Below are 13,402 nucleotides of genomic sequence, written 5' to 3'. Positions count from 1 at the left end.
ATTGCTTCTTTTCTTGCCTCAAATTCCGAAATCTGTAAAGGATCCAAAACAAATTTCTTACATTTGAAAGTAAAAAAGTAAGTGTTAGCATACCCATCGTAAAGGACCTTCCGATCATAAAGTCGCAGACATCCCAATAACATGTGACAGACTGTCATAGAAATTACATCACACTAAGCTTCGTCCATATATTTTTTTTCCCAAAGAAAATTTAACCAACCACCGTTGCTTCACTAAGACTGAATTGGCTTCATTAACCCAGTCGATCCTATAAGGAATAAGATGGTTCTCAGTCTTCAGCCCCCAACATTCGACAGCCATTTTGAAGATCATATTCATGCCACTATCATTATCAATAATAACATTCAAGGTCCGACCATTATGCTCCATATGAGTGTGGAAAATATTGGTGTGCAGCCACTCGGGATTCACCTGGAACTCTTTCTTAGTTCCTGTCAAAACTCGTTGGATCACGCAGATAGGTAGGTCTGACGCACCCAAATACTCTTCCTCACTATGATTACCCTCTTCGATTTCCTCCTCATTCGTGTCTTCAACAACGTCCACCATTAATAATTCTTTTTCACATATAAAGGCTAGTTTTTTATCTCTTGTAGGACATACAACAGCATAATGTCTAAATCCTTTACATTTATAACATTGTGGCCCTTCACTGGTAACTTTTGCTTTTCCCTTCTAGTCTCCACTTGGAAAGCCCTTAGATTGATCTTTCAGCAATGAAGACTTTTGGAATGAAGGTGTGGTAAAGCGTTCCTGTCTTGAATCCATTAACAACATTTTCCTCCCAAGTGAAGGCCCTATTTGTTTCTCAATACGAAGTGCCATTTGATACGCCTCCTCCACGTTGATTAAACGTGCAGTCCACATTTCTTTACGTAGTTCACTGCGTAATCCGGTACAGTATCGGGCTAAAGTTTGTTGCTTAGTCTCCACAATCTTGCTACGAATAGTCAACTCATGGAAGTGATCCGTAAATTGATCAACACTCAATGACCCTTGCCTGAGTTGTAACATCTCCTCGAACATCATCTGCTCATAATCAATAGACAAATATTTTTCCTTTAGTCGATCCTTCATCTCTTCCCTGTTAGAAACTGTTGGTAGTCGTGTACGGCATAATTGTTCTTCCACTTCATGCTCGTGCATGCCCCTTCAATTTTATCCGGACATAATGAACCTTTCTATCATCTGATACATCAAACCAATCGAAATAATCCTCGATAGCCGTTAACCAATCCTCAAAAGCATTGGGTTCCAATTTTCCAAAAAAGTCTGGTACATCAACTCTCATTCTCTTGTTCAGTTCATCAAGAGGTTGATAAGTTGTACGATGACCAACATGATCTCGGTGAAAATTTTGTCTATGACATCGGATTCGAGGCTCATGATCCTCAAACTCATGATTTTCATCTTCTTTTTCATTTTCATCAACATCTCCATCACTTTCGTCCAACCTCCCCCCATCACAAACTACTCTGCGCCCTCTCCAATTGAAGTGTCCATACTCCTCTCGAGCATATCACTCATCCATGACATCTAGTTAATGATTGAGTTGCTCTAACACTGTGGTGATTTGATCTATTTGGTGCTGCAATTGGGGCTGGTTTTTGTTTTGGTTATTTGGGTTTTGGTCCTTTGTATTTTAAGTGTTTGCCATGGCATATGGATTGCCACTACGGGTTACAAGCATGGAACCACTCTGATACCAAAATTGACACCAAACGTCCTAGACCAATCTCACGTCAAAACCAAGAGCTAAGCAAACACAGAATATCTCTGCAACATTGGAATCACTCTAAAGAAAGAAAGGATTCGAATTTTCAAATGGCCAAAAACTACCTTCATTATTTTTTCATCATTCCTTAAATTAAAAAAAATTCAAATCTCCAACTCCAACTAGGAAAACGTTAAACTCATAAGAAATAAACTAGGAAAGCAATGAACTCGGAAAGAATAACATAAAAAAAAAATAAAAAAATAAAAAAACAGAATTGCAACAAATACGTAAGGTTCCTAAAAGTCCTCTACATCACATAATAGCTCCCATGGTTTACAGAATTATGGGATATCCTTCTCCTAATTTGCATCACAACTTAGTAACAGTTGATCCTCCCTATTCCATTGTTCGTATGCTAGATGCAGATTTTGGATTTGATTTCCAGATGTATCTTGAATATGAAGAAACTCTTATGGATAGGTATTTATGCCGAACAGGTATCCACTGATTTTGTGGCCTCAAACTATAGGCAAGACTTGAGACCTTCATAACAAATAATTGTCACGATCAAGCTTGACTGAGAGAGTTGTGTTCAGTGTAGTTGTAAATAGTGAATAGAAATTTGTCTTCTACAGATTTTCCATGCTTGAGATTGTTGAGACAGAGCTCATCGATGTCCTAAGTTTGCCTTCCATTTTAGAGGAGATGAAAGGAAATGCTCTGATACCAAGTGAGATTTGTGTTTGGAGAGGAAAAAAAAATATTGAAAGAATCTAGAAAATTACATAGCTCTCTCATCTCTTATTTCTGTTTCTTACGGGTCCTTTTAAAATGAGTGTAGAGAGAATATAAAGAGACAGGAACAACAGTTCCAGGAGGTTCTAGAGATTTTCTAACTTAACTAAATTTGTTATAAGTTATAACAAACTTGGTTAAGAGAGACATGACGTGGCAACTGCCATTTCTGTCTTCATATACCTCAATCCCAACCGCAAAGCCCTTTCCATAGTACCCTCTTAGGAACAAGAAATCTTAAATCCTAGAAATTCTCCCATCCTTTCCTATCCCCACACAGACATTTGCATTTTGCAGGTAATAAAAAAATTCTTTATATATATATATATTTTCAAGTACAAATTATTATAAATTGATCATTATTTAACTTATGGCAGCATATTTTTTAAATCCAATGTTCCAATATTCAAAGTATTTCTCTAACCATTTGGAAATTAAAATTGGATTAAAGGATGTTATCAATATATTAGAGCCAGATTTGGATAGACAAGAAAAATCTATTAATGAGGTATAATAATAGTTTGTGACCTTTATATAATACATTTTGTATATGTAATGTGCATTAACAAAAAAAAAATTTAATGATGTAGGTGAAATTATTTGTTGACGGCCAAGGAGAATTTGGAAGTGCACTTACAAAGAAAACAATAAATCAATCTCTTCCAAGTACTCAATACATTTACATCTATTACAAATAAGAAATTATCATCATTTTTTGTTAAATATATCATAGTGATTAATAAGTATGCATTTTCTTTATTATAGCTAAATGGTGGAACAACTGTGGCGACGAAGGTCCATATCTACAAAAGATTGTTGTTAAAATTTTAAGCCAAACTTGTTCTTCATCGGGTTGTGAAAGAAATTGGAGCACATGGTCATTGATTCACACAAAGTTGCGCAACCATTTGGCAATGAAAAAGTTGCATAAGTTAGTTTATGTGCACTACAATAAGCGACTTCGAGTTAAGAATTTGATGCAAGAGCGAAACAATGAAGATTTATACAATCCAATTGATCTTAATCATATCTTTAATGATGATTATATATTAGATAAGTGGATACGAGAAGGAAATGAGCTTATTTTATCATTTGATAATTTGGATTGGTTGGATAAAGGTCTTCCCCCTAATGAAGAAGGTGGAGAAACAGTTCATGAAGATGATGGTGCCATAAATTGTAGAGTTAGTAGGCGTACAAGTAATGCTACACAAGAAAGAGATATTGATTTCCATCGTAAAGGTAAGGCTCCTAGAACAATTTCTTCAAGTTCTAGTAGTGATGATGGTGACAATGGGGGTAGTAGGCAAGGTGGTGGCACTAGTGGGAGCAGTAGAGGAGTTGGTGGCACTGGTGAGGGTACTGGAGGAGTTGGTGGCACTGGTGAGGGTACTGGAGGAGATAGTAGCACGGGTGGCGGTTATGTTAGTTAAGTAGATCCTGTCATGTCATGGGCACAAGAAGATGAAAATTACTATACAGATCATGTATATCGACCATGGATATGGGAACAACAAAAGCATTTGGAAAGACTAACTACATTTTCTAGCGATGATGATTATTCTAGTAGGCATGATTATCATAGATCAAATTATCACTGTATTGATGAGCACTTACAAAATTTGGGTATAGGATCAAGGTCATATTTCAGAGGAGTAGATGATAGATCATATCACAACTTTAGAGACCGTGATAGCTCTTCCAGTACTTTTAGTAAGAATGATTTTGATCGATTTCCAATGATGTATTCAGAGGGATATTCAAATACTGGAACACAAGCTAGTGATTCCTATGGATATGATTAATCTTCTAGTAGCGGTAGCATTACTTATCGTGGTTTGGGATACTATCAATATGGTGTTGATCCCAAACAATCTTCAAAACCATATTTTCCTAATTATGGATCATCAAGCCAATCATCTCAGCCAACATATTCAAGTTATGAACAACTCTTTCAACCATATCCTCACTATGAGAATTACCATCCCAATTTGTATACTCGTCGTAAGACTGATGATGATGATTTTGAACCCTTTCGTCATTCAACATGGAATTGATTATTATATTGTATGTTTGTTAGTAAAAATGTTATTATATTTGAAATATTTTATTAGCATTATCATAAATAACTTAGAGTGGATACTTTTATAACTATTTAATAATGTTAAATGTGAGACAATTTTATTTTTATTAATTTTTTAAGCTTATTTAATTGTATATATTTTTCTGATGATTTACATAATATTTTTATAATTTTTTGAATTTTCTAATTAGCTTATTTTATGTATCATTCGATACCAAACTGATACACCGAAACGGATATGCCTCGAGACCCTCCGAGTCAATGACTGATACCGTGACTTTGAATCATGAAGGATAGGGTCTTTTGGCAGTAGCATGCAGACGTCATCATAGATCAAGGCATTGGAGATAGCGGAATTAGACGAATTGGTGTTGGGAAACTAGAAATCTAAAGGTAATACAAGTGGCATGTCAGTGCTTAACGATCATGAAGTATTGTTCCCAATGGTTCAGGGGCCCAGATGGATTAATACAACCCCCTTCAACGACCGAATCTACTACACTGACAACGTATGGATTCTCTATAGCTAAGACATACTGTCGACATTAAGACCTACTATTGACATTACTGGCAACAATAATGAGGATGATAATGCTAACTTTGGTTTGATTGTTGAGGGCAAAAGTGACGATGCCAGCGACATTCAGGGTTTATTTTTAAGATAGAACTTACATGGACTGTCAGTAGTGAGGCACCAAAGGCTCCCTGGATTATCTTTCAATTTGAAAGAGCTATGATCAATTGTGATTATATGGTCGAAGTTCATTAAATCAAACTGATTTATTATCAACAAATAAAACCAAAATATGAGACAATTTAATTTAATATTAACTTATAAATAAAGTGAGAGATCTTAGTCCTATTTAGACCCAGTTTGAGAGTTACCATGGTAAAAAGCATGATTTGCTTCATTTTTTACTTTAATTAGAAATGCTAGGAAGAATCAATTAATATTTAAATATAAAAAAAATGTCTTTAATTAATAATGCCTTAGAAGTGTATTACAAGTGACAGTCCAAGCATTAGAAAGGTTTAATTTTTAATTCTAAGAAAAACAAATTATTTAAAATTTGTTTCGTCATGTGATTTAAAAATAGTTTTCTTTTTTTTTTAAATTAAAAAATATTTTAAAAAATTCCTAACATTGATGGGTTTTTACTCTCTAAACATATTTTTTAAAAACAAAGTCATGGAACTCAATAACATTAGTAAGTCATAAACCAAATATATATATTACAAATTTTTTTTATTAGGCAAAGAAAGCTTCAAATTAATCAAGACTTAATGTGTTAAATTCATTAACAAATTTAGTCATTTTTAAAAATAATTTAAAACTTAAATAGAAAACCAATTAATACAAAAAAAATTTATGGACAAAAATTGATATAAAACAACTTTATTGTTTCTCTTTTACATGGAATCCTTATTTTTCAATTTTATTTCACTAGGAAAATGAATCCCAAATTAAACAAGACTTAATACTTTGAATTCATTAACGAATTTAGTAATTTAAAAAAAATTAAAACTCAAATGGTGAATCAATTAATATAAAAAATTTATAGACAAAAATTAGTTTAAAACAACTTTATCATTTCTCTTTTACATAGAATCCTTATTTTCCAATTTTTTTCACTAGGCAAATGAATTTTAAATTTAACAAAACTTAATGCCTTAAATTTATTAACGAGTCTAATAATTTTTTAAAAATAATTCAAAACTCAAATAGTGAACTAATTAATATAAAAAATTTATAGACAAAAATTGATTTAGAACAATTTTATTATTTCTCATTTACATGGAATCCTTGTTTTTCGATTTTGTTTTTACTATGAAAATGAACTCCAAATTAAATAAAACTTAATGCGTTGAATTCATTAATAAGTTTAATAATTTTTAAAAATAACTTAAAACTCAAATAATGATTCAATCAATATAAGAAATTTATGGACAAAAATTGGTATAAAATTACTATAGTTTCTCTTCTATATAACATCATTATTTTCTAATTTTTTTAACTAGAAAAATAAAACTTAAAATTAAACAAGGCCTAATGTGTTCGATTCATAAAAAGTTTAGTGATTTTTAAAAATAATTTGAAACTCAAATAATAAATTCATTAATACAAAAAAAAATATGGATAAAAATTGGTTCATAATAGCTCTATTATTTTATTTTATTTTTGTACATAATTTTGTTTTTATAAATTTTCTCACTATAAAAATGAATTTCAAATCAAGTGACACTTTATATTGAATTTATTAATGAGTTTAACAATTTTTAAAAATAATTTGAAACTCAAAAAATATATCTAATCGTTAAAAAAATAATAGGTCAAAATTACTATATTATAAGTCATGACTTTATTATTTCTCTTATATAATTTAGGTAAATAAATTATAAATTAATTAAAAACATGATTAATAATTTAAATTTTTTAATAATTTTTTTTAATTTTTAAGAATAATTTTGAATTCAAAAACCCAATCTAATTAATTGCAGATTAAACAAAACATTCTAAAATATTATGTTTGTAATTCAATACTAAATGTGTATATGAAATGAAAAACTTAACTCATTTACATGTTAAAAAGTTCAACTTGATTCATTATTCATTTTAAATAAATTATTATTATTCGTTATTAACCAAAAGAAAATTACGAAGATGTTAATATATATATATATATATATATATATATATATATATATATATATGTATGTATGTATGTATGTTTCTAACATATACTAAAATAGTATGTTCTTTTATAAATAAATATAATTTATGATTTTATTATAATATTATTATTTATGTTTTACTAAAAAAATACTATTTTTTTATTTATTTGTAGTTATGAAATTGTTTTCATTTTTAATAAACAAATATATATATATATATATATATATATATATATATATATATATATATATATATATATATGTATTAAAAACAACTCATCCAAATAAGTTTTTTGTTTTTTATTTTTAAAAATCATTTTTAAAGACAACTTTCCAAACAACCTTATTTTTATAAAACACTATCAAACTATTTTCTGTTCTTTAACTTAAAAATCGTTTTTAAAAAACAAGTTTCAAAAAATATGGTCAAAACAGACCCTTAGATTTTTAGAAATAATTTTTAAAATCATATCAGATGTTCAAGTCTTATAAGAAAAACAATTCTAAGCATTATAAAGTACTTTTAATTTTTCAAATGGAAAATTTAAAAATGAAAATCTCCACCTCGAGAGGCTTTAATGCTCATTACCCTACACTAGTTTTCTACATGATTTCACAAAAATAATTATGATTCTAAGGTTGTTTTGTTGCTTCCGAACCTACCCAACCTTGCCCTCAACTTTGTTAGCACGATTCCTATATGGTAAGCAATTGATAGAAGAAGTGTCGAACTTTCCTATTATTCATCCAGAATTGACATTATTACGAGAGAATGGGTGTTTAAGGTCATCAAGGATAAGGAATGAAATGGATAGGAAGGTCAAGCATCAAAATTCGATGTGAAATATGCAAACAAGAGGGATAGATTCCCATTATCAAACCCACTCATAATACTACTATTATGGGCATGGGATAGATTCCCATTTATTGCACCTCAACTATTATATTTAGTACCATATGATAGGCATTTGCCACCACCTTCATTAGGCATAAGATATATATATATATATATAATTCAAAGTTGGTTTCCTGCCTACCCAAAACTAATAAGGAGTTTTGGGTGCAGCCTTACTAGGAACATGATTGAGAATGTGCATAACAGTTTTCAATGCTTCACCCCAGAAAAATTCAGGCTAGCTTAAGTTACTCATCATACTTCTCACCATGTCAATTAGAGTACGATTTCATCGCTCTACTACTCCATTTTGCTCTGGTGTTCCAAGCATTGTGTAGTTTGCAACGATACCATGCTTTCTTACAAATAAGGCAAAAGCACTAGGATGTTAACCTAATTCAATGAAGCTACCACAATATTCACCACCTCTATCAAATCTTACACCTTTAATTTTCCAATTAAGTTAATTTTCAACCTTAGCTTTATAAATCTTGAAAACATCTAATGCTTCTCATTTTTCACGAATAAGATGCACATAAGAATACCTTGAAAAGTCATCAATAAAACTGATAAAATACTTATGTCCACTAATAGTTGGAATTGGATAAGGTCTCTAAATGTCCATATGAATACATTCTAATAATTTGGTGACCCTTAAGGCACCCTTTTTCTTAACCTTAGTGTATTTTCCCTTGATACATTGAACACAACTATTAGAATTAGAAAAATCAAGTGAAGTTAAAATTTCATCTTTAACAAGATGTTCCATCATTTCTCTTGAAATGTGACCCAATCACTTATGCCACAATATGGATGAATTTTCAGTCACTCGATTTCATTTTTTTGGAGAATTCATGCACATGATATGATTAAAGAGATTGTGAATATATGCAATCTAAATTCAATGAATAAAGTTACCATGTAAAGTACCAAAGCTAACCAAACAAGAATTATAGAACAAAGAAACTCCATTATTTTCCAACTTCAATTCATAACCATAAGAATCAAGTTTTTGAACTAAAATTAGGTTTCTAGTAAAAATAGGAACATAAATTGTATCTACTAAATCCATAACGAAACTAGTATCCAGAATTAAATGTAGAGTGCCAATAGCTTCAATATCCACTTTTGTTCCATTTCCCAAAGTAATGGGTCGCTCTCCTTTATTTAGTCTCTTGCTTGTAAGGTATCCCTACAATGAATTCGTTATATGAATAATTACACTAGTGTCAATCCACTTAGATTTTGGTGGTATATCAACTAAATACACTCATAAGATACTAAGCACTAAGTTTTACCTTTCTATTCCAACCAAGCCTTAAAACTAGAACAATGTCTTCTTTTGTGACCTTTCTTATGGAAAAAATTATATTGTATCTTGTTTTTGTCCTTTTGCCTATTGTAAGAAGCATCATTACCTTGCTTCCTCTTCTTACCCTTACCTTTCTTAAAGGATTTTTTTTACTTGGACTTGCAATAGTGAGATGAGCCATATCCAGCTTTTCCACTCTAAGCCTCTCTTCTTCTTGAACAAACATGCCAAGTAGTTCACTCATTTTCCACTTATCATTTTGAGTATTATAATTAATTATTTTGAAATGACCAAATTGTGAAGGAAGAGAAGTCATTATGAAGTGAACAAGAAAACCTTCCAAAAAATGTCATGTCCATTCCTTTCAATTGAGAAGCCATATCACTCATCTTCATGATGTGCTCACGAACACCACTATGGTTATCATATTTCATTGTTATCATTTTGATCATAAGAGTACTTGCCAAAGACTTGGAAGTTCCTAAGAATTGTTCTTCAGCCAATTTAATATAATTCATTGCATTATCCGAATCCAAGATTGTTTCACAAATTGTAGGAGTGAATGAACATTTCATAATCATTAGACTCATACAATCAGAGTACTCTCACTTTTCATATAAAGTCTTTTGTTCATGAGTACTTTCAAAAGTAGGCTTTGTGGGTGTAGACTCTCTTAAGGCATAGTCTAAATCCATACAACCAAGAACGATTCCAATTTGTTCCTTCCACTTTTTTAAGTTTGCCCCACTTAACTATTTAATACCAGACAAATAGCATGTAATAGCAATAGGATTCATTGCTGCAAAATAAAATTTAATTCAAAAAAAAAAATTATTTCTATGTCATGACATTATTTAACGCCACACTTTACAATAATTTAACTATAACCAAAAAATTAATTAGATATCACATTAATCATAAACATAAGAGATCATATCTTAGTTCTTTTGTTGGACCAAACTACAATCACATGATACAAAAAGTACATTATTATAATCCTTTTGTTGGGTTGAATTATAATAATTTATAAATTATATGAATATGACATAACTATTAAAATAAAAGTATAGAAATGTAAAGAAGTTTAATACTATTAGATAAAACTTCATTAACCTTTTATTATTAAACTTCTATCATATAATCAAAGATAATGATAACCCTCCGTTGGGTTTATCAACACTTGTTTCATAAGATTATCATTTTTAAATAAACATACATGATAAAAAAAAAACTATTTCTTGATATTTTCATAATCACATATTTAAATTATTGATCATATTTTTGTAACTTTCATAAAATCATGCAATAGATATAATTGAGATTATGAAACATTGAAATTGTATGTTGATACATCATTCATATACATCACATCATATATATTTTAGTTGTCCATAAGATTAAGCAATAACCAAAATTTGGAAAATAAGGCTTATGATCCAAAATTGAGGTTGACTTTTATACCAATTATTAACTAAACTTTACGGGGAAATAATTATTTTGAAAAATCAATTTTGGATGCATAAAACATGATAGATATAAGCACTAAAGTAATGATAAAATAATTATCATATTCTTATCTTGATCCATAATACCGATAACACTTCCAAAGTGAGTCTAGATCACCTTATGAATTGTTTTGGGCAAGATCTTCAACTCACTACTCTCATTTAGTGGATGGGCCGGGTCACTTGTGTGGTGTATGTTATTATAAGTAAAAAAACAAAAATATATAAAAATAAGAGTATAGCTTGGGACTTTAACCTTATATAAAATATTTATATCTCTTACTCTTCTCATCAAAGATTATATGGGAGTTATACTCATTATTTACAACTATTATGTACAAATTAATAGGTAATGGTGGGTTACCAATTGGAATGCATTCATATAATTGTATTGGTTATACTTTTTTGTCTTCCTCCATTGTTTATAAACATTATGTACAAATTAAATCTCATAATGATGGGGTTACAAAATTGTAATACCATATTCATATAAATGAAATTTTCTAACTCTCTAATTATAATTTTAGTCTTCTATACAAAAGATTTTTGAATACCTAATCAATTTATTCATCTACCTATCAATTGATATTCTTAAATAATATTTACACAAATATAATTATATATGTTCACACATTATTGGAAAAATGCTAATAGAAAATCCAAGGGAGAAACATGATTTCGGTTGGTGATTTCGTGGCTGTGTAGTTGTTTTTTCTTTTTCTTTTTTTTCTTTTCTTTTCTTTTCTTTTCTATTTTTTTTTAATTCTATGGAGTTAGTGGAGATGAGTATGACTGTTTTTTTTAATGGAAATTTGTGAGAATGGCAGCCATTTTTTTAATGAAAAAAAAAAAATTGTATAAGCATGGATGTTTTTTGAATGGAAATGTAGGTTGATATTGGTGGATTTCCATTTGATTTTTGGTGGCTGATTTCTTTTGAAAAATCAGAGTTAGTGGAGATGGGTATGACTTTTTTTAATGGAAAATTGCGAGGATGGCAGCCATTTTTTTAATGAAAAAAATTGCATGAGCATGGATGTGTTTTTTAATGGAAATGGAGGTTGATTTTGGTGGCCTTGCATTTGGTTTTTGGTGGCTGATTTCTTTTGAAAAATCAATGGAGTTAGTGGAGGCATGAGCAATCTCTCTGCATGCATGGCCACCTTCAGTGCGTCACTCCTTTCCTCCAGGTGTGCTGTCCTTGTCCCTGGTGAAAGTTTCACACGCTTTTAAACCTTTTTTTTTTTTTTTTTTTTGAATTCCGTTTTCAATAAAATTGACTCCTTTCTTCTTTTTTTTTTTTTTTTTTTTTTTATTCTATCTAGTTTTGCTAGACTAATAAAATCCTACCTTTTAAATCTAATTGCTGCCAGTTTTGGAGTGTGTTCCCTTCTGCAGTGTACATTTCTTAGATTTTTTTTTTTTAGGTGAATAAATGTATGAATTTAAATAACCAGTCCACTGCCATTTTTCTTCTAGTCTAGCATGCACCTTTCATAATTTTTAATGATCTTTTTATTTTCTCGATTTTAACCACACCAAAAAAAAAAAAATCTATTCCAACTTTTTGTCGCCTTCCCTATGTGATCATTAAAAAGTGGAAAAATGAAATGTAGATAAATTCATGCAAATATAAATTGGGCATCAATGGGGCCTAATATACATAATACTCTCTTTTGATGATTGACTCAAAATGCTATGCCTAATGATTACCTTGGAAGGAGCAAATGTGATCGCGGATTTGAGCCATCTGAGATTTCGTAATATAGATATCGGGTATGGCCCTGGAGCGTATGGGTGTGTTTTTTGGGGGGGGGGAGTGTTGGCTTTGGCTTCCTTGCCACTGGAATCAGTTGACAGGTTTCATATGGAGTCAAGGAAACAGATTCGCTCCGCTATCCAACTCAAACCCAATTCTGCACTGTAGGGAGCCATACCACACCACTGGGGAAGCCAGTTCAGTTTTCAGACACACATAACCTAAATAAGCACACTTCCTACCATGGTATAACATTGAAATATTAAAATACAAATATAATTAGTGACCAAGCATGAGTATCCTTCTTTCTCCTGCTAAGAATTAAAGAGAGAAAATTCTCCTGCGCTTGAATTCTCCATTCAGCTAATTAGATAAAGAATTAGTTGGCTGAAAGCGTTGATTTGTGGGGGATTTCATGCCCAATGAGTATGTTCAATAATTTCCAAGAACATTGTGGCCAATTTGCTTTTATGTTCCCCTTCTTGGAAAGAGAACTCACCACTAGTAACTTTTTCCGATGAAATGTATTGTTTTTGTAAAAAGAGAAAAAATTAATATAAGTAAACCATAAATGAATACAATGAAAAACAAAACAAAAATTGTCATTCAGGTTACAAGAGCAAAATTTCATTTCCTACTTTG

The sequence above is a fragment of the Vitis vinifera genome, chromosome 14 (assembly GCF_030704535.1).
Source record: "Vitis vinifera cultivar Pinot Noir 40024 chromosome 14, ASM3070453v1".
NCBI lineage: Eukaryota > Viridiplantae > Streptophyta > Magnoliopsida > Vitales > Vitaceae > Vitis > Vitis vinifera.
Note: the sequence above shows the minus strand (reverse complement) of the source record.